The following is a 26043-nucleotide window of genomic DNA, read 5'->3' as shown; positions in this document are numbered from 1 at the left end:
TGGGTTTGGGCCAGTCCAGGCTGCTCCACTGGACCACTGGTCACCCTTCGATAGCCAGTAAGCTCTGGCGGAAGCGGGCTTTGGTAGACAACATGGCGACAGAGTGGACAGAAGGGGTCAAAAGGACAAACGATGCGGGTGGAATTCAGTGGTGAATGGATAGTAATAATAATATTGTTTTGAAGATAACATGATGGCACAATAAACTCAAAAGATTTGAACATCATCATTATCAAAAAGTTAAACTGAGTATCACAGAGCAGTGGTTCAACTCTTATTCTCCAAGGTAAGACTTTTTCTGACTGATTCAAGAGTTTGAGTGTAGTTCGGTTTATGGATCTGAGCTGTTGCATATCAGCAATAAAAAATAACATAGTATGCTTTGCAGAGATATATACGAGTACTTACCATGGACAATCACATCGAAGTTGCTCAATGATTGGCAGACGTATTAGAAGAGACTAGAAAAACAAAATACCTAACTATAAAAAAGCAATATATGCAAATAATACAAATCATAAGAAGCAACAAAAAGGCCAACATTTGAAACAACTTTATATTTATGCAAATAAAAATAGATTACATAAATGACCAGTTTTGTTGGAAATACGTCAGAAAAACATCTTACATCCACAGAGACAACATCCCAGAGTAACATGTCTCAGAGGACACCCACACTGCTGATCTACCTCATTTGCTTTTGCCGCCCTTCTTTAAAACTCTGTCTGGCTGTATGGCTAGAAAGCCGGGCATTTTGGGATATGATACTCGCCCATTATAACCAGTGGAAGAAACAGTTTGAACTTCCTCCGTCTCTCTCTCTTTACTCTTTTGGTCCTGCTCTCCTTTCCAACTCCTCTGGGATTTGGAGTCGTAGTTCAGGCGTTATTTGAGCTTTTGAGATTCTCCCAGTTGTACAAACGGTACACACAATACATTGTTGCCACGGTTACACATCCTAACAATGGCCCAAAAGTAGAAGAGTATGAGCAAAACATCCTTCTAGCTGCACAGTGTCCAAACCGGAGGGAATATTTGTCCAAACACAAAATGTGTCAACAAAAAGAGAGAAAAAAAAAAGAAAAAACATGAACAAAAGTCTACAAGAACAACAAACATGAAAAAGCTTCTCCAACATGATGCCACCAGGAGCGAAGCAACTCAGACACTTCTACCTCACGGTTTTGGGATATTTATGTTCAGCATTAGCCCAGATGTATACAGAATGCATAAAGTTGCTGTCAAAAAATACAATACAGGTGGTTGCCAGAAATTCATCGTATCAGGTGCCTTCCTGTCTGAATCCTTGACAGGACATAGGGTGTAGGTGCCAAACCGTCATTTTAATTTTTAATGTGGGCACTTTCGAAAGCGAGTCGGCGCGCAAAATACATAAAACCCCAGAATTTGCGAGGAGGAGAGAGTTAAAGCCACACGTTCTTCTTCATGGCCGTAATCTGCTCACCCTAATTAAAATTGCGTGAAAACTAATTGCGATCAAGTACCCTCTGCTGGCTTTCAGTTCAGTAAGAGCCGTACTCTAGTGATCATTTGTTTGCAGCCCATATTTCAGTCTCATGAAGGCTTTCTTTTCCTTTGCACCTGTCAGCTTGCAGCTGGAAAACTTCTCACAGCTGACAATAAAATTTGCTTCCTTTGACAACTTCATGTAACAGCTTGAAGACGCAGCGTGCCTGTCACAAATGCTGTTGACTGTTGAGAGCTTCTCATCTGACTCTGTTGTGACTTTGGTTCTGCCAAACCCTCTCTTGTCGAAGTTTCTTCCCTCCGTGTTTCAGGGAGCGCGTTGATGGCGCAGCAAACTATTCTCGATCCGTGGCTTTCGTTGAGATTTTCGTCAAAGGGCACTAACCTTTTTTATCTTCCCTATTTGGGGGCATTTGTGATGGACTTAGGCGGCCATCTCCGTCACCTTTTCATGCCCTTTACCTGCAAACACTCTACTGTACAAAGTTTCGTGTTTCGTTTTCAGAACAGGATCTCGGTTGCCACAGGAGATTAAAGGATTTCTCAAACATGCATGAAAGAATCAAGGAAGCACTCCGGTTATGTTTTTGATGAGGGGAGGACATTAAAACATGATGTAAATCTCCAAAAAGTAAATGACATTACCATTTGAACATAGCTTTTTTTGCATTTAGTCGAATTATGATATCTATTTGATGATTTGAAACATGTGACGATAGAATTTTAGGTCAAAACTGCGACTGAAAATACTCTTAAAGTTGTGGTACTTTCAATTTTCAGCATTAAATTGAGATTTTATTAAAAGGTGTGCTGGTGGGACAGTGGCACAAAAACTAATCCTGGAGGAATGGGAACTGTAGAGATCTAAATGCAAAGTCAACGATGGGGTGGACGGTGCACCAGAGAGGGAGGAGGGAGAGAAAAATTGAGAGAGCGAGGGGAATGAAAGGAGTGCACAGAGGGGTGACAGTTGGAAGAACAGTAGGAAGGTCTCAGAGAGATGAGAATAGTTTCTTCACAGAAAGTGAGAGGACAGAACGAGCTATAATAGAGAATGGAAAGTGCAGGGTGAGGTAAAGGTGGCAGAAACAGATAGAGAACACAAACATCATCTCCCACTGGCTGCGTGTCTCTTTGAGATAGCGGAGCGGGAGCGCCGGGGTGCAAGCACACGGGAGAACGCGCGTGAACAGACTCTCTTTCAAAGAAGAGTTATGGGAATACCTCTTTTAATTTTTAATGCTAACTAAACCCTCAAAGATTAAATGTTTACTCTCAGCTTCTGTAGCGGAGGCAATATCCAGGCCCTGCTTTCTAAAGAGCAACTAATTACTCCTACCTCAATGGAGAGATGTTTAATGAACCTCATTTTCCACAGCTCCAGTGTGCGACTGTTTCCTATAAAAACGTGCTCTTAAATCCACACGCACACACGCCCGCATTAGCGCAGCTTAAAACATGTCTCTGTGAGGCGCCATTGTGGGATATGACAGGGGTTGGAACGGAGAGCTCGGACTGACTGGGCAGCTGGCAAAGCTTTAATACCTCTACAGGTGCTTTGGCAGATGCTTTTGTGGAAAAAAAAAAAGATGTGTGTGGAAAACCGATGTGTGTGTGTGTGTGCAGAAGAGGGGAGAGCAGAGTGTGAGGCAGCATGCATTTCCTGTATTACAATGAGATTGCAGCAGGAGGTCTGCAGCGAGTCACACCCGCACATTCTGCTGTATGCACACCCACTCTTTCATCATAATGTAGACTAATATGGTAATAAAAGCAAAAAGAGCAAGAGCAAAAAAAAAAGAGGAAAAAAATCAGTCAAGCAGAACAGAAAAAAAACATAAGAATTGAGGATGGGTATGTAAGTGAATATAAAATCCCATAAAAAAAACAAGTGTTTTTGTCATCATGCATAATTTGCATTTGATTATGTTCTTTTTTTTCTCCCCCCTTTGTTTAAGTAAAGTCATATTGTTTTCTCACAATGCACACGCAAGAGGGAAACAATTATGTGTCACAAAGATGTAGGTCAAAGGTGAATTGGATTTATTTGTTCTTTTGTTGTTGGGTTTTTTTTGTTGTTTTTTTACTATTTTTGGAAAATATACCAACACTCATGCCTACATGAGGGTAGCAAAGACAAGTGTTCACAGTTCGTTTCTATGTTACCACACAGACCAGATGGTGTTTAAGCTGCTCAAAACAAACGTTTTATACCATCTGCTTTGCTTTGATAAGTTAAATCTTACAATCCTCCGTGTTAGGAAACAATCGGGCCTGTTCTGAAGTTTGTGGTGTCAGAGATGTTAATGAAGAAGGAATAAAATGGCACATCAGTGCGTCACAGGAATGACACGTGGTGGTGTGTCAGTTCTGTTTTTTTTTTGTTTTTTTTTGTTTGTTTTCTTTGCTCAGTCAATGGAATAGTCAAAGGAGGAATAATAATAGCCTTAAAATTCCTCAGCATCACCTCAATTCAACCATCTAACTTAGGCAACATTAGGAGTTCCAGCTTACACACACCTTTGTATTTTTTAGGATAAATAAAATTGGCAGACACTAAGTTTCTAGGACAAACCTCCCAATGCCAATTTTAAAGAAAAAGTACAATTTCTACCAACAAGAGCCACATTTTGTCAGAGGAATGTGTGAAAAGTGGGCATGGTGTCTAATCGACTCTCCACGTGAGATTTAATCCAACCTTACTCTGTGTGTGGTTAAGCCTGTAGTACAGAGGTGTCAAACTCAAGGCCCGGGGGCCAAATCTGGTTCACCGAAGCTGTTTATGTGACTCCAGATGACATCAGTAATTCCGTCCAGTTTTTCGCAAATCTGCAAAATTCACACAAAGTCATCGAATCTCCACTTTTTTTTTTTTTTTTTTGCAAATTTTCTCAAAATCGGTCAAAAACATTGAGTTTAAGTTACAGCTGCCTCAGCCTTACTTGATGTCAAGTTGTAGTCCGTAACTGATTGACACCAAATAACGCAAATATCCTAAAAATTCCTTGCAGACATTTCTAAATTGGCACCGCAAAATCTGTAATTTTGATTCCAGAAAACCCACTAAAACAATCTGAAAATCCTGAAGGAACAGCTATTTATTTATATGTTGAGCGTTCATTTGGGTTAATCAATCTATTCTGGCACAACCGGCCCTTTAAGATCATTCAGCTTTTTGATATGGCCCAAAATGAAACTGAGTTTGACGCCCTTACTTTAATAGTTTTCAACATCTGCAGACATAAGCATCCTCTGCAAATAACTCTTATTTGGCGAACGCAAAGGACAGCTACTTTAAAAGAAAAGCGGTGCTTAAATGGTATCAGTATTTACCTTGTACCATTTTAGAGGCCATTTCCTTTCAACAGGCGCGCCGGTTGCCGCTCTGTGCATGCGACAATATCGTTAATGTTGCCGTAGATGTGGGGGAAAATTTAAATCTCCGAATCGGGCCTGAAGGTTCTTTATCTGACATTCAGTTCCAGTTTGATCTCTACACGGTCTTACAACACATAATTGTTTTGACATTTCCTCAGGCTGTACATCGTTTACAATAGCGTTCTTTTTTTTTTGTTAACAGGAAGGTGGATATCAGGTTGAAGTAATGGGGCAAATTTACTGCCGGGCAAATCATTAATGTAGCAATATATCTATTAGCTGATGATATAGAATTTTGATTCATTCCTGTCTTAAATGAGCATCATTAAATATATATATAAGGCATGTATAGCATTTATGTATGCTGCCCAGTAAAGAAGACCCTCTCTACCTCTTTATTTTTTTTTTTTTTTTTAGAGGAAGGTGGATATCAGGTTGAACTAATGGGGCAAATTTACTGCCAGGCAAATCGTTAATGTAGCAATATATCCATTAGCTGATGATATAGAATTTTGATTCATTCCTGTCTTAAATGAGCATCATTAAATATATATATAAGGCATGTATAGCATTTATGTATGCTGCCCAGTAAAGAAGACCCTCTCTACCTCTTTATACCATGCTGCTGCAGCTCCGGATAAAAGCTTACAATTTTCTGTCCACTGTTTTCAAGGCTGCGATGTCTCTATGGAAACATTATTGTATTTTTATTCTAAGGTAAAGAAAGAAAAAAAAAAAGGAAGAAAAAATGTGGAAACTGAGTGGAAATATGTGTGTGCGTGTAAATGCCATTCTAATTATCACAAACATGCGGCACTAGTCACCATTGGATCGTCAATATAGCTAGAATTTAGATATATATATATTTAAAAAAAAACAATAACATGGCGATGTTGACCTTTACATCAGACGGCGAGACTCCTGTTTGTTTCTTTTCCCATTGAGCTTCATCACGGGTTGTTTAAAAAAAAAAAAAGCAGCCTAATTACTATTACAGAGTGTTTCCAATACCTTTCATCTTTTCCCCACCTCCACCAGTCGCCCATACAGAGGGTGGAAGTATTTGAGTATATAAAATAGATTGTTCCCTTTGTTCCCTTCATTGACGGCAGAGGCCTCAAGGACACATTGGAACTGGGAAGAGCTGGAAATGAAGTATGAAAGGGATTTTGAGCGAGACGATACCTGAGGAAAAGGAAGGGAGGATGTGTTTCTCAGCTGCTGAAAGGCTGCAAATTATGGCAATTATTGCATATTTCTTGTTTCTCCCCATAGAGAAAGTGGCGTTCAGGAAAGTTGAGGGAAAACATGCAGGCGGAGGGCAGACAGGCAAGACGACACGTAAATTGAGCTAAGATTTTAAGGCAGGAGGCTGATGTCTTATCCTTAGAGTAACTAGAGAATAAAGACCCAAGAAGTAAGGATGAAAAGATGAGTGGGAGGTAATAAATATCTTTGTATTGAATCCAGTAGTTTGGCGTTTCTAAATTTGCCACCCAAATATAACATAGAAGGTTAAATAGGGCCACACAAAGCCCATTTTGTTGTTTTCGCCTTTTCTTTCTTTCTTTCTTTCTTTCTTTCTTTCTTTCTTTCTTTCTTTCTTTCTTTTTTTTTACGGTGATTGTAGCTCAACATTTCCATCTACGTAGGGAGTGCCATGCGTCATGTTTCGTAGCAGATGGTGCTTCATTTCTTAGATTCTGATAGTGGTTAATGTATGTGCGACCAAGTGGACACGTGTGAACATTATACATAAATCTGTTCACAGCCATGTCTTGGGATATGTTAAACTTGCTGCAGGTGGTGAAAGGAAATGTGGTAATTAGTGCACAGAGTGATCACCAACTGTCACAGGAGGAGACAACAGGTGTGCACACACTTCATCTGCACGCACTGAACATATAAGCACCCTGTTAGACGGAGGAAAAACATCTTGGCTTTAACTAAAAAAGAAAAAAAACATGAATTGATCAGATTTATTTACTTTTTTTCAATGTGAAAATCAACAATTTTGCCTCATGTTGGTCAAATAAGCTAAGAAATGCCCTTGGTTTCAATTAGGTTATAACATTTACTGCACTTTACCACTCTTGGATTATGTTTAAGCAAAAAATGTAGCAGTACCACGACTAATACTTCTACTACTGCTAAATCGATTTGGTTTTTGCAGTCCTGCTCTTAATCAGCTGGTTATTTAGAGGTCATATGTCCAGGCTGCTGTAATAGACATGCCGTTTGTGTCAAGCGTTAACTTGATCAGATTGATTGGTGGTATTTTTTAGTTTCCACACCGTGACACGTTTGTCACGTGTGGTTTATTCAATGATCAGTCCCGTCAGACCAAGCTTAATTTACCTTTGGGATCTTATTCTTTATTCTTCTAATGGTCTTATTATAAAGGTAATGAATGAAAGCGTTTTCTGCTACATTCATCCAGAATTGTGACTTTCTCATTCACTGCATTAGATCTCATAATTTCTAAATTTCTTCAAAATTAAAGCACTGTTTCATTAATTTAAGACATTTAAAACTAACTGGAATTAACATATTTTAGTGGACGTAGATGTTCATACTTTTAATTAAGTAAATATTAGACCCTGTTAATATTTAACATGGTTTCTATTGGTTTATAAAACTGTTTTTTTACTTGTTGAATGAAACGTTCTTAAGAGGAAAAAAAATTACATTTAACATCATATATGATTTAGGAATATAGCATTATAGGCCAGTGGAATGACAAGGAGCCGATAACACAACATTCATTTAAGTCATTAGGGAGTTTTGACCAGACGATCACTTGCCCTCAAAGAGCTGCGAACTGGAGAAAACAGCTTATGGCGATCTCTTGAACCTAATGAAAGATAACTGATAAACAACCAATAAAATAAAGCGGAGAACTTTGGATGAGTGTTATGAAGTTTTGCTGAACAGCTTCTCTCAAGAAAAAAAAAAGTGATTGGTGTAAATCTAATTTTTGTCTTTAAGATCTAGAAGATTGTAGAAGACCCAATCTCGGGTAATGGCAGAGGTACAAAAGGCCATTAAGGAACATTAGAAGGATCGTTACAAAAATTAAACTGATAGTGCAATCCTCAAAGCAGTAAACAAAAAGACTGACAATAAAAAAAGAGAAAAATATGAATCACTTAAAAGTAAGTATTTCTTCTCCCCCAGAAAGATAGGAAATAATCTTTAACACAGTATCTTGTGGCTCACCTATAGAGTGATGTTTTGCGGACACACGATGCAAAGGTTTATCTTAAAAAAACAACAAAAAAAAGCAGTCATCCAGTCAGTGTTTCAGGGGTAATGGGTTGTTTATCAGTCTAGCGAAAAGAAAGCTTTCCAAGCTATAAAAGCAGCACAGCGAAAGTTTCATTAAGACATTTCGCAAGAGGACGTACGAGCTGCAGAGTGTTCATGAATCTGGTTTGAGAATTAATTGTCTGTGTAGAAATGCAATTAGATGCATTGAGGACATTTTATTTCCACACCACAGAAAGAATCTTAACAGGGAATGACATTCGCAACAGCCATCACTCTTATCTTGATGCGGTTTTGTGAGCCTGAAGAATCAAAACAGAAAGCGCTCGTCACTAAAATCTTGTCCTGGGGCGCTGCGGATTCTCAATCGAAGCATGTATACGTTATTTTCAAAAGTATTCAGGGATTCTACCTGCTGTCTGAACGCCGACATGCACATGCCGTCATTGGTTAATGCAGATTCAGACGCCAACCTGTGGTTTGCGCATTCCCTTGACATTTACCCCACCAGTTTACTGGAAACCAATATTGCAGTGATGGAAGCCCGTTGTGTTATATCAAAGGTTGAGCTAGCAATTGGGGTCACAAAATGTGGCAATCAATATGGTGTAAAAGATTCCTGCAATTCATCATGCAGCAGCCCCAACACTGCGTTTGCTGCTTCAACAGTAACATCAATATCCCTTTTCTTGTAATTGCATCGACTGCACAATTGACGCAAAGCATCATTTAGAAATCACGGTAAGCAAATCCATTTGCATTGTCGTGATAAATAATGTTATGCATTTTCCAAATCCTTTTATGCCCCTAATTTTTCAGTCACGAGTTCTTATTTTTTCTTCCTAAAACAGTGACGTTTCCTCAATCATCCAAGTACAGATTCAACTCACAAGTCTAACATAGTTTTCTCATATTCAGTGTTTTGATTTAAAAGAATATGATTCTGAAAAGAGTTAACATCTTAACTGTATATAAAAGTAGCTCAAAATAAAAAAAAATTGTGTAAAATATTTACACACGTTGCACAAAAATGCACAAACCTTTTGTTCTGGTTAGAGACATTAAATCAGACTAGATGATTTTTTTTTTGTTTCAGGTCACTTGGGAAACTAAATGTGACCCATATCCAGTTTTTTTCTCCACATGCAACTCATATCCCACGTTTTTATGGCAGTTAATTTTGATTCTTTCAACCAAAACAAAAAATCTAATTTGTGTCTGCTCTCCTTGTGGTACTAACTCCGATGGACGTCAAAGAGTCTAGTAAGAGCTGCGATGTCACATCTAATCTGACTTTTACGTCACCGATGTAAGACGTGTGTGATAATTCTTCACCAGTAAATCCAAACGTAAACCGTGGCTGAAAATGATCTGCAATATATAATAATCTGCAAGATCCTGCAAAGCACAAACAGCACAATGAAGAGCAAAACATTTATTGAGAACTTTCTGAAGGGATAGTTGTTTTCTGTTTATTCAGCACCAGTAAGTGATAAGAAACTGGACATCAGCAGGTTATTGTAAAACTGTAAGCTTGGTTAGAAATAGAGATTTGTGCCAAAAAGGTCCTGTGAGCTTCTGTTCTTTCTGGTCAGCTGAACTAATACTTTAAGTGACTGAATCGACAGTTCTCAGTCTGTAAAGCTCAGCTCGCTTTGTCTGCAAGTCCTTTATTCTTTCTTGGCTGGCCTCACAGAGGAGGAGGAGGAGACAGGGCGGCCGGCTACATGGCTCACGCTTGGAGTCTGGCTTTTGTGCTGTAAAGTAAAATATCATCCTTGTAGTTTTTGGCTTTGACTTTGTCCGGCCTACGAAAAAAAAAGAAATAAAAGTGAGATTTTTTTTTGTAGGATACAAATCAAAATCCAACATGTCTGACATTATTTACGATGACTTTTAAACCGACTGAGTATGATACAACAGGAAGCCTACCAACATGTAACCTGCACAAAATAAGAAACCCGTATTTTATTTTGGCGGGTCAAACTGACAGCACCNTGTGCATTAATGACTGAAAAGTTTATTTATTGATTTAAAAGGTCATTTTCTTTTTGTTAATTTTGTGGCCGAATAGATTATATATTGTTAAAATATTAAATAGGCCTTTTGATTTTTGTAGATTCGTCCTTTTAGGACAGTTTTAGTTATTTTTTTTTATTGATTGATTTTTGCTAACGGCCTATAGAACTCTGGGCTTGGTCATTTGTTTTTTATTGGGGAGTTGCGCAACGAAATAAAAAGGGAAAAAAACAATTGTTTATTGAAACGATATGGAAGTCAATTAAGTTTAATTGACTGCGTCAATTAAACTTGGATATAATGTGAAAGTGCACTTTAATTTGATTTGTACCTTTGACCGGTAACTTTAATAAGGTCTATACCCTTGAATTGAATCTTTATGTAACTTTGAATCTGATCGCGATCTTTAATTGGAAATTCATTTGAAAAATTCATGAGAAAACACTCTATGGAATATAGTTATTTGTTTATTTTTTCGTAATTGTTGAATGTTTCTTTATTTTGGATAACAGTTTAACAATGTTTAAACATGACAGCTAATTTGTTTTATTTTTATTCATGACCTTGTTTAGGTCAGGTTTTTTTCCACCCCCTGTGTCATGTCTGGATGGCGAGCTACCGGATCACCACCGCAGCTTCGCGGTAGGATTTAAATGAACCAAGCTGTTGTCTCATTGTGGACCTATTTGCTCTGGATCATGGACAAAAAGGGAAAAAAAACAATCAGATATTGATTGATGGACTATTGATCACCTTGGATTCATGAATGTACCAAAATAGAAACTCTTGGGTGACAGCAGGGATTATTGTTTTTTGTTGCTGAGTGCTTGTTTTTTTCCTTGTTGTGTTTTTGGTTATATTATAGAAAATCACTGTTATTATAAACATTATTATTATTGCATATCTTTATATATATATATATATATATATGAAAGAAAAAAACAAGTTGAATACAATAATTTAAACATACTTTTGTCTAATGGTATTTTATTCACACCCACGGGCTCCATAGCCAAATCTATCCGAGCGCCATTTGTTATATTTGGCCGTAGTCAGGCGCCTAGCCTTAATTAGCGTTACAAACACATAACTTTCCAGCGAAAACGACAAACCAGCTCTCAGCTTAATCAGCAAAGCAACCAAGGGACTCGCGCTAACTCTCAAAGAGCTGTAGAGGCCCACCGTTCAGGTGTCCACTAAACAAATCTGGCCATTGGGAAAGAGTAACAAGAAACTCATTCTGTTCAAAGATGACCACAAATCATACAGCAAAACATAAAACTAAACTAAACATCAGGTAAATGTGTTCTGAAAAGAAGAGGCTATTATTCCGCTATTTGACCGTCACAAAACTAATGCCACACGTCGGTATAAGTGACGTGACTCGGTTCTTAAAGTGAACAACCAGCTCCGGTTTATGTCTGGGAGCCGGAGCTGCTGTTTTTTTTTTTGTTTTTTTTTCCTGCCGCTCAATTTGTTTTTGTTGAAGCTGCTCTTAAACTGTGTATCTGCAGGAAAGGGAGAAATTTACCTACATGCCAGGAGAGTGAGTGGAGCAGGAAGCTAAGAAAGAGACGAGACCCACCAGGAGACGAAGGACAGGCAAGGTGAGGAACTATTTATTTAAGGACACACAGTAAATTGTGGATCCTTTAACATTTTTTGTAAGGTACCACTAATGCTCCTACTGTCACCAACTCATCTTGTTTAAAAGAGAAGAAAAACCCTCAGATTGCAGTGATGAGCCAGTAATGTCAGACTGTAGTATCTCAGCTTACTCTTAAGTTGCTCTCTGTTGCCCAGAAGCCCATCAGTGGTGGGTGCAGCTGCCAGAGTTCATATAGCAGACGAAGCTGCAGCCAGGCATAGCAAACCGACTAAAGTGCATACATGAAAGCATGCAAAAGAGGAGCACTCGAATTATGCAGTGCTTTGACACAGAGTAAATCTGCAGGGACAAGCTCCTATAGAGTAGATGTTTTCACATACAGCACACAGGAGGGATCACTTATACCAGATGAGCTTCGCTTTTACTACAACTGGCCCACAGATAGATCCACCGAACAAATGAGTTCCCTCTGAAGGCTTGTTTGTCTAAATAATACCTAAAATCAGAAGCATTGGCACACAAACTGCTACGCATTTCAAATGTATCCCTCTGACTCTGCTGAATTGTAGCTCTTATTTTTTTTGTATGGGAGCCCCGCAATGACAACATTATTTGGGAGTGATTTTATCGTCATTTCACATCTTTTCAAATCAGTGGCGCCATCCGATTTTCACGGCCAAGATTTTAATCTGCCAGTGAGCCATACAACCTCCATCATGTCAACAAGTACTTCATCTTTAGAGGGATTTTTTTATACCAGATTTTGTATTTATTTTTTTTATGCCTAGCATTACATTCTACACAAATGTTGCTGCAGGATATGTCTAACTAGATTTATGTTGCTTAACAAAAGGGAAGCGAGATGCCACCATCTCATTTTTTGTCTCTCTGATCTGTGGCCTTTATGGTGAGATTACTGCATTCTTACCCCAGCATGTTTGTAATGAAATAGGAGAAGAGGCAAACAACAGTTGGGTAAGTGAAGAGGAATCTGGATGTTAATGACCCTCAGTGCCAAAGTCTATGTTGGGTGCTCGATGTCTCTTAGCAACAGTGGTGTTTTCAGGATGCAAAGCTTGGCTGATGCAAAGCATTGCACAGCAGGGCATAATTACTGGGTTGAAGATCAAGTCTTTAATTGTGGTGTGTGTGTATGTGTGTGTGTGGGCTATCTGGTGTGTGTGTGTGGCATCATAAGAAACCTACATAGTTATTAATGTCGTTGACATTGATTTATTAATTAATAATCATGACCTTTTGACAAAACCAAAACATTTTCGCAGCAACAACTTAGCAAAGGTAACTAAGATGATTAGTTGTTTACAAAATGTATTAGAGTGTTGCTACAAGATTTTAACACGGGTTAATTGCTGACTCTCTTTTTTTTTTCTTTTTCTTTTTTAGTACAGGAACCATCAACAATATTATACTGTATTAAACTTGGTAAAATTATGACTTTTCGCCTGACATTCAGTGCTAAAGCAAGTCATCTTTGGTATTATTGGTTTGGTCATTTTAAATCGCATTAAAATAGCAACAACTATGTTTTGGAAACAGATTGTGTTTTTGATCTGTTTTAATTTCTTACCGTAAATATTTTTGCCGCAGATTCTGTTTTATTTTAACTTAAGAACATGGCTTTGTAGCATAACGCCTGGTGGAAATGTCAACACCGGCATATTAAAAATTGAACCACAGTTATTGAATACAGTATGCTGAACGCCTTAAGAGAGACAGTGTCTGATTCAAATTCGCCACTTACAAACATCTCATCTTGGAATCTGCTTCACTCTAGCCAAAGGACTCTGCCTTAAATTAATAAACCTCAACTGAAAATAAATAAATAAATTCCCATCATTCAAAGCTCAAGACTCGGTTTTTAGGTCCTGACATGACCTGAGCTGGTAAGACTTATTCAAGCTGCAAAACCCCCAAAGCACTGCCTTCTTCAAATGGGCTCACCTAGCAGAGAGATGGAGATGTGTCTCCCACAGAAATATCAAAAGGATCACATCAAGGGAAGTAAAAGTGCATTTAAGAGAGAGTGTTCCTTCATTATTCAAATGCCTAAAGGGCAAAGAGGAAATAGTTGGGAAGTGTCAAATTTTGATCAGGCAATGATCAGAGAGCATTGCACAACAGAACCTCTAAATGTTGCCTCTTTTATTAGGACCCCTGGGTCAAGGACCGTTTTACTGTAGGTTTTTCGCGAGCGACAAACGGAAGGGCGGTAGCGCTGGGATTTACTTTCTGTGCACCAAGCGCCGCTAACTTTTCTTTATTGTGAAAGCTTTTCAGACACCTGAGCTTGCCGTGCTTCATTTCGACTTCTTGATTGGCCCCAGATGTCCATATGGAAATGCTATCAAACAATGAGTGCACCAGCAGCTCATTTCTCGCAATTTCCCCGCTCGCTGCGACTCAGCTGCTCACTGGCACGGGAACGGAGGACGGCAAACAAGCCGCCAGGAAGAAAATAACTTGAGAAAATGAAGGTCGCGATGAAGAGGCCCGAGCTGATCTAAGATCTCTCTCTCCATTGTCGTCCCAAAAAAAAAAAAAAAAACATGCAAGGGTTGGTAAAAGATTTAGCTGGAAGTGGGACAAAAAAAAGGATGAGGAACATACACAGGAAAGTGGTTCACAAATCAGAATTGGCTTGGGTCTCTTTTCAACAGGTGTACAGTCATTAGCGTCGATGCAGAACCTAATATCTGCTCAGGAGAAAGAAATCCAGTCGGCACTGCTCTGGTGAGCACTGCACATGCACGGAAACTTAAACAAGAGTTGATCACATATTCCAGTTGCACGTCAGTAAATTAGAATATCATCAAAACGTCGATGCGTCTTTCTGTTTCAATTTAAAAATGAAGCCTGAGCCGTTGTACACATATTTCTGATCATTTTGCTGATTGTGCTGTACAGCTAATGAAAGCCCTAAATTTAATTTTTCTGAGATTTTGTAAATTACATAAGACTGATGGGGAAAAATAGTGGTTAGTAGAGAATGATTATATCATGGTCACTTTATGGCCTACATAAAGGAGAAGACTGCCGACTTTACAGTTGTCTGGCAGACGGTCATCGACACCCTCCATGAGGAGGGCGCGCTTCAAAAGGTCATTATCTTAGAAGCTAGCTGCACTTACTGCTGTATTCAAGCATAATACTGGAGAATTAAGTGGAAAGGGGAAAAGAAAGGAGGGGGCATAAAAGGGTGCTCAATCAACAGGGATAACCACAGCCTTAAGAGAATTGTGAAGAAAAGCCCAATTAAGAGTTTGGAGGAGATTCACAAGGCAGGGACCGAGGATGGAGTCGATGCTTCAAGCGCAACCACACAGACTTATTAAGGACAGGGGCTACAAGTGTCACATTCCTCGCGTTTAAGCCACCGCTGGACCAGACACGTCCAAAGTTTCTTTACCTTGGCTAAGGAGAAACGAGGACAGCCCGTTCCTCAGCGGTCCAATTCCTTTTATCAGCCGAAACTAAAGAAGAAAGTACGTTTTGAATTCAGTTCTTGCAAATCAAATGCTCTCAGACTCAGGAAGAGAGAAACTAAGTTGCTTACGGTTACGGCTTCACACTCACAGATGATTTTGGGAAGGCAATTTTAGAACGCTTCATGCTTCTCTCTCTTGACAAGCTTTATTAAGATACGGATCTCATTTTTCCCAGCAGGACTTGGCACCTGCCCACATTGACAGAAGAAAGAATATCTGCTTTAATGGCCACAGTATCACTTTGCTTAATTGGCCGGCAAACTTCCTTGACCTCAACCCCACAGAGAGTCTACAGAGTCCAGTGAAATGACGGATGAGAGGAACGGAAAGCAACAATACAGATGAGCTGAAGGTCGCTATTAAAGCAACCTGCACCACCCCAGCGGCGCCACGGGCCAATCACCTCCACGCCGTGTTGTCCCGTTGACCATAAGACTTAAATCCAAGTAAGATGGATTTAAGACTTACTTGGATTTAAGTAAGACTTAAATCGGGTGTAGGTATGAACCGGTATGAACCGGTACACACCGGTATGAACTGGATAGGTAGCCTCCAACCAGCTGATCTTCAGCAGGTCGTTCATGCTCCCAGACCTTTCGGTGTGTTGGAGATAAACTAATTCTCCAAAGGAGAGTATGTCAAACATCCACAAAAACATAAGAAAATCCCATTGCCAGTTATTGCAACTGTTGAGGGCAGTTGCTGAAGACAAAGGTTGAACAGTTATTAGGTTTAGTGGGGAAATTATGTTTTCCTCAATGGAACAAATAAGCTTTCTTTCCCCTTTAATAAATGAAAACATCATTTAAAAACTGCTTCGTTGCACTTCCTCAGCTCATCTTTGTTTCATATTACAAATGTTTTATATAAAAAAAACAACAATGTTTCATTATTTGAAGCATTTAAATACCGTCAAAAGGCATAAACTAAATCAAATGTTGTAAGAGAAATCTTATTCCCTCACACTGTATATCTTGTCTCTCCAAACACAGGATTCTCAGTGCCTCCTTCAAGATAAATTGATTTTGCAAGAGAAAAGGGTTAGTTAAAAGCCTTGTACTTACCTCCAAGGGTATTTGGGTCAGATTCCTTAATTTCCCCCAAGGCTATTTGGGTTGCTACAGACAGCTCGGCTCTTTTTCATCTCCTGCACTTGAAAGTTTAATATTGACGTGCCATTTACCCTCGACTCCTCAAGAATGAATCACCCACTGTGCCTTATGAAGACATAGATATTTGTACATTTAACAGAAAAGAGGTTAACTCCAAACATCCTTCATATTTAGAAACATTTTTCTTTTTCTTTTAAGATCAGGGGTGGATTTCCTTTCAAAGGAAAACAGCGAAGGCTTGGATTAGTAACTAAAAAGAGATAACACGCTTCAAATTCATTCATCCGTCAATGTCTTTACCTGCTTATCCTTGCAGGGTCGTGCAGGTGCATGTCTCCAGCTAGAGGTCTGTCTCAATGGGGAAGAGGGGGGGTTACATCCTGGACAGACTGCCTATCCGTCACAGAGGCACGCCAGACTAACAACCACACACGGACACACTAATCCCTGCGTTTAGTTTGGAAGTAACTATTAAGCTAACATTACATTTTTTAGACCGTGTGAAAACTCAAGAGTACCAGAGAAAAGCTTACATGCACAAGGGGAAACATGCAAACTCTGTACAGGTCCTTCTTGAAAATGAGATCTGGATGTCAATCAGGTTTTACCTGGTTAAATAAAGACAATAATAATAATAATAATAATAATAATTAAAAAAAAGACACCAAGCTGGGATTCAAGCCTGGGACCTTCTTACTGCAAGGCAACAGTACTATTGACTATCTCCATCCTACAAATATTTACTCGAAAATGTTTTCATCTACTACGTAACAAAAGGTTTTTGTCCTTTAAAAATATTATTATTTATGCTATTTTAGGGATGATGGCCATCCCAACGATGGAAACATGAGAAAGTAGGAAAGTGGACTAACACAAAGAACTTGGAAGAGCATGACAGGGAAAGACAACAGTAGTGTCATTAGAGCCACACTATGAGTTTGTTCTACGTTTTGGATTTTAATTGTTATTCAAATATCTTTCTACTGCATGAAATTGTCTTTTGCATATAATAAATGAACAGACGTGGACAACACAAATGAACATCTGGGCTGTGGCATTTATACATTAATCAGTTAATATGAAGGGATCCAAAATGTAAAATAATGTAACCCTGCCCACCGTTATACTACCTGGACAGGTAGTTTTACAACATTGTTGCTAAGCCTCTTGACTGTCGCCCTCAAAGCGCTTACGTGTTGGTCACCGGGTCCAAGCGGGCTCAACTGAGACTCACCTGACCACTCTACATTTTTCGAACATCTACGTCGAGTTTTGGCGAGCTTGAGTCAATTGTAGCTTTAGTTTTACGTTCTTAGCTAAAAGGAAGGACACCGAGAGCGGTTCTCTGCTGCCACTGATTCTCCGCATTAACAGAAGCAAGTTTAAGTCGTTGCAGCGTGAACGCCGCGCATAATAACAAGACGCACGACCAGAATGAACCACAAGTTCACCGGCTTGTTGTACCAAAGCTTGAACTGAGGAAAGGATATGTGGAAAACCCCCTAAGGTGCTGCAGGAACCGCTGCTAGCTGGAAGTGGAGATAATGAACACATAAAAAGGAGCCCTAACAGGCTCTGCCTCCCAGCTCCCTGCCAATTAGCTAATCAACCTGAAGCTGGAAAACAAGCAAAATGTAAATAAAACTTTGAGCTTGTAGCAAGGCGGATCGGGGCCCCTGATCGGGACGCCTCCATTTGGAGACTTTCTGGGCATGTGGGAGGAGACCATAGGGAAGACTCTGGAAGAACTATACATTAAATAAAATCAATTCATATAATATATATGACCTTCTTTATGGTGGCATAGTGATTTTCTGAGATGTACCTGGATATCTATAGACCTATAACCCCTGTAAACCTGATTCCTGTTGAGAAGACGACAATGTAAGGATGGTTAGATGGAGAAGTGATACCAAAAATGATAAAACTAATTTTAAAAATTCAACAAGTTGATCTTAGCAAAGTGGATCACTAACATCATATTCTTAATTTAAAGCAGACTGAAAAAAAGCAAGAGATTTCCGTTCAGCTTTGTAAACGAACATCTTCGCCTTTTCACTTTCATTTCATCAGACGCCCAATTGCCAAACTGAATAGCTACTTTCTAAAAAAACAAAACCTTTCCGTCTGTATGCGTAGCACAGCATCGTAGCGCAATTTACATATTTATTAAACAGCGCTTTTCATATTATCACACAAAATCGAGTCACTGCCAATTGTTTTTTTTTTGTTGTTTTTTGTTTTTTTTCCCTTTGTGACGTCTCAAAATGATCTCTGAAGGCTAAGACAAAAGACCTTTTAAAAAGTGTACCATATTTGCACAACTTCACTGCTTCGCTGGCACAGAACTGTCACCTCCTGTGGGCATGTTCTAAAGGATGAGAGTGATGAAAAGGAAAGCAACAGCCTGCGGGCCAGCCTCTGAACAGCGCCTGAAGGGGTAGCAGAGGACTGCATTCTCAGCAAGTCAGTCGGAGTACAGCAGACCGTGGCCTCCTGTCTGAAAAGAGTTTCACTTTGCAAAAGGAGACAGAAAGAAATGGGAAAACAGGGCCACTGCCTCTAATTTGAATAGTTACATAAGCTGGAGTTTTTAAATACACACTGGCATATTTACTTAAAGGGAAATTGGGCACTTTCAGGCAGCTTGTTTTGTTCCGTCGGTTACTTTGTGCTAGCTCAAAGCCGCTACGGTCTTGATTAATGGGCTGGAAGGGGGCTCCATTTAATGAGATTAAAGAAAAGTGATGGACTGATCTGTGAAGTTAGATACAAAAATTGCTACAAAATGATCTCCTTGTTGTTTAAGAGTGATCATTTTGCAATGGCACATCCTGAAAATAAATAAATAAATTGCCAAAAGGTAACACAAGTCAAGCAGAAATTTAGGAACAGCGATGAAGACGTCGAGAAACTACTGAATGGATAGCTTGAAGTCCAAGGTGACGAGGCGTTACGTGATTACTACACTGCATTTTACTGGCTGATTGCAGTCTTTTAAAGTGTAACCAGCTGATTTTTTTTGATGTGTCACCCAAGGACAGGAGTGACGTAAAGCCCATATTAAGTTATCTCTCAAAAGCGAGAATGGTGTCTGGAATGATCTTGTTGGATCTAATGCATCAAATCTGCACCCCTGCAGATTTCTTCCCTTTCTTATACTTGTCACACTTCAAAGTGTCAAATTCGTTTTCAAAATTAGGATTTCATTTATTAAGAGAGGGGAAAAAAAGCTATCAGTATCCAGACCTATTTGTAAAAGTAATTGCCCCCCAAACCTAATAGCTGATAGTGCTATCCTTGGCGGTAACAACTGCAGTCAAGCATTTATCATAAGCTTCAATGAGTCTTTTATTCTGGATACAGTCTGGCCCACTGACAAATGATGGATATCAGTGACGTTGTTTGTCTTCTGCTCTTGAATTCTTTTTGACATCAGTCTGTGACCTTTCAGTGAAATTTTTAAACTACTTCATGTTTTCCAGATGAGTTTTATTTAATAGATTTCTTTCCTTAAAGGTCTGCCACTAATTAGACTTTGGTAAGGTAAAACTAGAACCAGTTTTGAAAAATAATTGGTTAATTAATGGTTTAATAAGGCAGGAAATTACTTTTTTTTAATCATTTAATTGTGAATTAAATTAATTAAGATGTGGCATCTGCATTTTACTTTACTGCATTTACTCCAGTTGTGTTTGACTGATTTTAATAGTTCCTTAATTATCTGGTAGCTAGCTGTCAGCCCATGTCAGCTTTATGAAACTTTGTTTTCATTCAGACATTTTTTAATGCATTGGTCAGTGGATGCTTTACTAGTTAAAACAAACATTTTAAAGCTTAAAGTGCATGACGTTTATCTTGTGTACATTGTTGTACTTAAATAAGATGTTCGTCCCAGACGCCATTCAAGATTTGTGAGGAACCCTTGTTCTTCAAATGATGATCACAAGTGCAATCAGAATTTTTTACACAGGTTGTGCCCCAAAAACTACAAAATATAAATGTTTTCATGACATTGATGGTTGATGACAAGTGTGAGTAGTAATAAACGTGTTATTCAATCTCTATGAACCTTGAATGTCAATGTAATTAAACAGAACATTTACTTTTAAAAATTGTAATATGAAAAATAGTCATGATATAAATATTATCTCTAAAGTAATAATTGTTTTTGTTTTTCCCTACGTTAGCTTAGAAAACATATTTAGAAGAACTATTAATTAGATTTACTATTAGCTGTCTAATAATTGACATTTTCTCATCGACCCTTGACGACGCTTCCTCTTCTCCACCGATGGCAAAAGCTACCATGGAGCTGAGCTGAGAAACACGAAACCAGAGAGCTCACCACGAAGTCTTCAGTGTTTTTCGGAAGAGACCGGAGCTGCCTGCCTGTCTCAGAGTGACGCATGGCGGACGGAGTCGCCGTAGAAACAGAACGGCCAATTATCCCTGGAGCTAAGAGAGACCGGATCACCTGATCTGAAACAACGTAGCTCCATCAGACTCAGCAGCTACGTCTTACCAAAAGTAAGAGACACTTTCCAGTTCTGCCCTTCTGGTGTTTAAAAGCTGACATGTTCTCGAAATTTTACATTTGTCCTCCTTTTTTCTCCTGTCCTCTTTTTTGGGTTAAAGTTAGAAATTAGAGAATTTATTCTCCTTCTTTCTCCCTCTAGACAGGCCAAAGTCTTAAAGCTTTAATCATCTTAGTTTATACTTAAAATGTTTAATCCCTCGTTATAATATTGTAGTTGGGGATAATTAGCGTTGTTTCTTTGCTTTTAGATTTGTTTTTGTTTCTTTTACTTCTAGTCAGCAGATATTAGAAAATAGACCTTAGATAGAAATAAGATTTGATCATTGGATTGATAAATTGAATTTTGATGGACTGTGAGACTGATTAGCTCATGATTGCTAGCATAGTTGAATATGCCCATATCAAACCATACAGTACTCATTTTCTTCAAGATAGGGCGATGCTCACAAGAAACATTTCAAAAATTCATTTCGTGAAGGAATGTCATATTAATAATAATAATAATTTTAAAAACATCTGGCAATAGTAGAACATTCCTGCTTGGCATTTGACATTTTTGAGAGGAAAGTAATTTCACATATATAAAACATTTCTGTCCTGCTCTGGTAAAATGGATTCAATCTAATCCCAGAGAGATGCTTGTGAATCACATCCAATACATGCTAATACATTCAACTGATTTACATCAATGACAGAACGTACAGGTCAGCAAATTCATTTAAATACTTTACACATCCAACAGTTTGTGCTGACAGGAGAGGAAAAGACCATTAGAGTCTCTTGAGTGGCAGAAGATTTAATAAACATCTCTTAGATTCACTTCTCTATCCTTTTTTTTTAACTTAATTTCCCGCTCTCTTTAAAGATGACGATTAATGGCAGAATAATTAAAGCGACTTTATATTAGAGAACCCAGAAAATGTGTTGTTGTGTTTATAGGAAATGGTCCAGACATACATGTTTGTTTAATAAAACTAATATTTTTGAGTCATTTAAAAAGACATGAAATGAGTTTAATTAAATGCACTGAAATAGTTCAGGGGCATCTTATAAAAGACAAAGTGGGATTAATGTGCCATTGACTGGAAATTTACATTTAAATGGATTAACTTTATTTTTATTTTTATTTTTATTTTTTTTTATCTGTTTGTAAACCATACCTGGCTCTCAACAAAATGCTAAATATATCATGACCATCTGAATATCAGGGAACTGGGTTATTTGTATCTGTGTGGTTATTTTGTTTTTCAGTTTCCCTTCGCACATCTGGGTTTTATCAGTCATTAACGGAGGATAAAATGAGTCGGCTGCTGACCGTTCTTCGCCAGGCTGTTAACCTGTGTTTCTCTGTTTACTCCATGCGCTTCGAACGCCTGACTAACCTCTTTCTTAAAGGTTGCTTAGTTTCCTTGTGATCATCTCCCAGACTTCGTCTTTCATCTCAGGTCAAGCTGCCTTGGATTTTCGCCACCTCCTTTCCTACGCTGCTCACCTTATTGTAACCATGATGTGTTAAAGTGACAATATTTAACTAAGCATTTTTTTAAGTTAAATTTTTTTTTAGTTTTGTTCGTACAATGGAACAAAGACCTGCTCAAATGAAGTACAAAAAAAAAATTTTTGTCTTTAGCATTGCCAATAATATTGGTACCCTCCCCCTGACTGATACCTTTGAGCAGTTGTATTCCTTTGTTTAAAACCCCATCTCCAAACGATGGCTTTAGGTAAACAACCAATTGATTTGTTATGATTGTGTAGACAATTTTCTATGAAACTGAATCTAGCAGAGTCATTATCTCTAAGCCATAAAAGTGAAGATAAACAGAAATAAAACATTTAAAATATAAAATATATGTTGTAGAACTGTAGTATTTTTTTGCCAGTGACTACAATAAATCAACACTTTAATGACTATCTTCCTCTTTTTATTGGTGTTTTTAAACATGTATTTTATTTACAGTTTAACATTCTAATTTATTACCTGTAGCCTTATCTGTAAAACAACAACAACAATTAACAATTCATTTTCAAGAAAATAACAGACAAGTTTTTATTACATACAATAAAATGAATAAAAATCGATTAAAAACATTTGCCCAATAGAATTTGTGGCTCTCTCTCTTTGCAAACAGTCGCAGAGGTTTTATATTCTCGGTCACCTGCAAAGGCTGCAGGACATTTAACACAACCGTTGGTGTTCAGGCACCTGGGCCACAGAAACCCTAATCACACCAGGCATCAAGACAAATTCTGTTTGATCTTCTTTTTGTGTCTGTGGACAGCCAAAAGCAAGCAAGCTCACATCCAGGATGACACTTGAACGTAACCGCTTGTGATCAGGTGTCTCCCCTTTTCTTCACACAAACATAATTTCTACAAAGACGAATGCTTTTCTACTTTCAAGCCAGGCAGTAGTCCCCCTTCCCGCGCGCATACCGTTTTAGAAACAGATTACGCCAATGGAAGATGTCAGATTAGCAAGAAATCTTACATTTATGTACATAATAATAATAAAAAAAAAAGCTGTGTTTAATAATGTGACCGTATGCGGTCACATTATCGGGGACATGTTTTAATGTCCCCGAGACATCTTGGGTGCAATCTCACCTGATCAAAGTGCTGATTCTGATGTGATCACCCCAGACAGTTGTCAAAAAAAAAAAAACGAAAAAAAAAAAAGACCAAAGAGAGATCAGCAGCTCAACCTGCAGCCTAATAAGTGTGACATTCCTTTTTCTCTTCTTAAGCTCTTCACCACGAGCCAGTCTTTTTTTCTCTCTCTCTCTCTCTCTCCAACATGTCATTGTTATAATTTTTTAAATGTTAGGGGCATGACCCCTCCTTCACATGCTCTTTTCCAGGGAGCAGTTATCATCGCCTTTGTCTTTTCTTCTTCCTCCCCTTCTTGGCAGCTGATGGTGTTCTCGTTGCAACAGACGTGACACCGGGCCTGTCATCACAAAGCTCGCAGCTCGTTCTCGTTTCCCGCCCGTCGAAGCACAGTTAGAATAATCTGCCAACATTTCTTTAAAAATAAAAGCAGACTTCATCTGTGGGTAATCGAGAAGATCACATTTTTATTTCCTGTGAAGGAAATCCTACAAAGTGTATAAAATACGCCAAGCTCATACTGTTTTATTAAAAGTTTTTGAAACTCTTTCAAATGAGAAAAAAAAAACATGAGAAATATTTCATTCTTCTAAATACATTCAAGTTTGCACTAATTTGAAAGTAATTCATTTTATGTATAATTTACCTGTGAGAGCCACTTCATCATTTGTTAAAGTAGGCTTAGGCCTTGATAACAGTATAACTTATATTTTGATTAAATTAACCCCTTTTTCTGTTTGTAAGGATGTTATTCTATCTGAGAAGTATGTTTTCTGTAATCATATTTATCTGACCATAAAATCGAGCCAATATTGACCAGTCATCACCCAAGAGGTAAAATTTATAACAACTTATACTAACAGATTTAAGTATGTAATTTAGCTTGTGTGCTAGCAGGATAGCAGTAAGACATTTGCCCTTCTTAAACGTACACCTTAAAGAAAAAAAAAAAAGTCTAGCACCATTGCCGTCTCTGTGGACGCTACCTTTCCCTTCATTGTGTATATTCAGTCATTTTTGTACATTTACTCCTTTGCAGTTATCAGAGGTGCTCTCTGAAAAGAAAATTGAAGCTATTTTCACGGTGGATGAGGATGCTGATAAAAGTGCGGCTGTGGATATTATAGGGTGTCTTCAGCTGAATGTGACCCTTTAAGTCGAGAACAGCAAAGCGGCTTTACAAAAACAAACAGTGTGAGAAGAAGTTTTTTTTTTGTTTTTTTTTTTTGGCCAAAACAATTCAAATGCAATCAGTATATTACATGTAAATGTTCTCTCACAAGATGGCAATATTTACGAGTCCAAAGCAAAGCGTGAACCAAGTACACCAAACACGGGGGCGAACAGAGCAAAGACCTTTGGAGTCGCCAAGAAACGTTAGGCCCAAAACATTCGTCAAAGTGTTTTCTGCGCAGAAACACACACGTTCTGGCAGCTAACTAGTGTGGTGCCACTAGAGTCTCGCAGGCACAGTGCGGTGTCACAGTGACGACTTTGTCTGGCTTGTGTGAACCTGATGCCCCTGGAAAAAAAACAAAACTTAGATTCCCTCTGCGGTGTTATCCTCTGCCAGCGCAGCCAGGTTGTTTTTCTACCTCTAGTCAGAGGTGCAGAGTTGGATTTTGGTCTTTACATCCCTGCACTGTCCACACTGCTGATTATGATGCTGAAAGGGACTCCCGACCCCCTTATTTCAGGTTGATGCATATTTCATGCTGCGATTGTAGAAGCACTCATCTGTGAATGCATAAGCTTTTTCATCATTCGAATCACAAACCGTTACTGTGGTTCTCTCACGCCCGTCACCCGCTCTCACACACCGCTGTGCACTTTGCACTGGTATACAGTGTCTGTTCTCGCGCTCCCTGCGGATCTCCCGCAGTGATGAATATGCAAGCGATGTGAAAGAACAGCTAATACGGGCATGAACACTCCGGCACACGAGAAGAAAAAGCAAAGTAAGAAATCTCTATGTTAAGATCCAAAGTTACTTGCATAATAGCCTCTCTGTAAATCAGTATGAATAAATTATTAACTTGGTACAGAGAGTTTCTTGTTGGAGGTAAAAAGAAAAAAAAGTGAATAGGTGTGCAATGATACAGCCGGCTCATGAGAAAAGATAATGCATGAATTAATGAGGTTAAAATAGGATCAAAGATTCAATTTTCTTGTCCTGCATGAGGGAGGACACACCGGTATGTTAAAATTCTAATAAGACCTTATTTAAAAAAAAAAAAATCTCTATTTAGTGTATGTTTGAGGATGCACCCCTGTTATTTAGATAGGTATATATATGTGTGCGCGCGTGTGTGTTTGTGTGTGTGTTTCGTTCCATGTACGCTTTCCCTGCCAGCATCTTGCACCCTGCTGCCCCAAGATCAAAGTGGGGAACACCCCCAAAGGTGGTGGAGAATGACCTAGCTAAGGTTCTGTGGGACTTCCAGATCCAGACAGACAAGATGGTAATGGCGAACCAACCGGACATTGTGGTGGTGGATAAAGAACAGAGGAAAG

General features: G+C 38.7%; 2 long non-coding RNA genes across 2 annotated transcripts in view; both read left to right on the top strand.

Annotated features, from left to right (window-relative positions):
* The window catches only part of LOC103145244 (uncharacterized), a 63497-nt gene extending 46661 nt beyond the window's left edge, over positions 1-16836 (top strand). The window contains exons 4-5 of the long non-coding RNA XR_477002.2: positions 11667-11759; positions 16696-16836. This is a non-coding gene — a long non-coding RNA (uncharacterized LOC103145244). The remainder of the gene's footprint in view (positions 1-11666; positions 11760-16695) is intronic.
* Positions 16837-20664: 3828 nt separating this feature from the next.
* LOC107837395 (uncharacterized) lies at positions 20665-22831 on the top strand. Its single transcript, XR_001663406.1, has 2 exons — positions 20665-20909; positions 22315-22831. It is a non-coding gene; the product is annotated as an uncharacterized LOC107837395 (long non-coding RNA).
* The last annotated feature ends 3212 nt before the right edge of the window (positions 22832-26043 follow it).

The sequence above is a fragment of the Poecilia formosa genome, unplaced genomic scaffold (genome assembly GCF_000485575.1).
Source record: "Poecilia formosa unplaced genomic scaffold, Poecilia_formosa-5.1.2 Scaffold139, whole genome shotgun sequence".
Lineage (NCBI taxonomy): Eukaryota > Metazoa > Chordata > Actinopteri > Cyprinodontiformes > Poeciliidae > Poecilia > Poecilia formosa.
The sequence above is the reverse complement of the archived record's forward strand: the minus strand, read 5'-3'. Positions and strand labels throughout refer to the sequence as shown.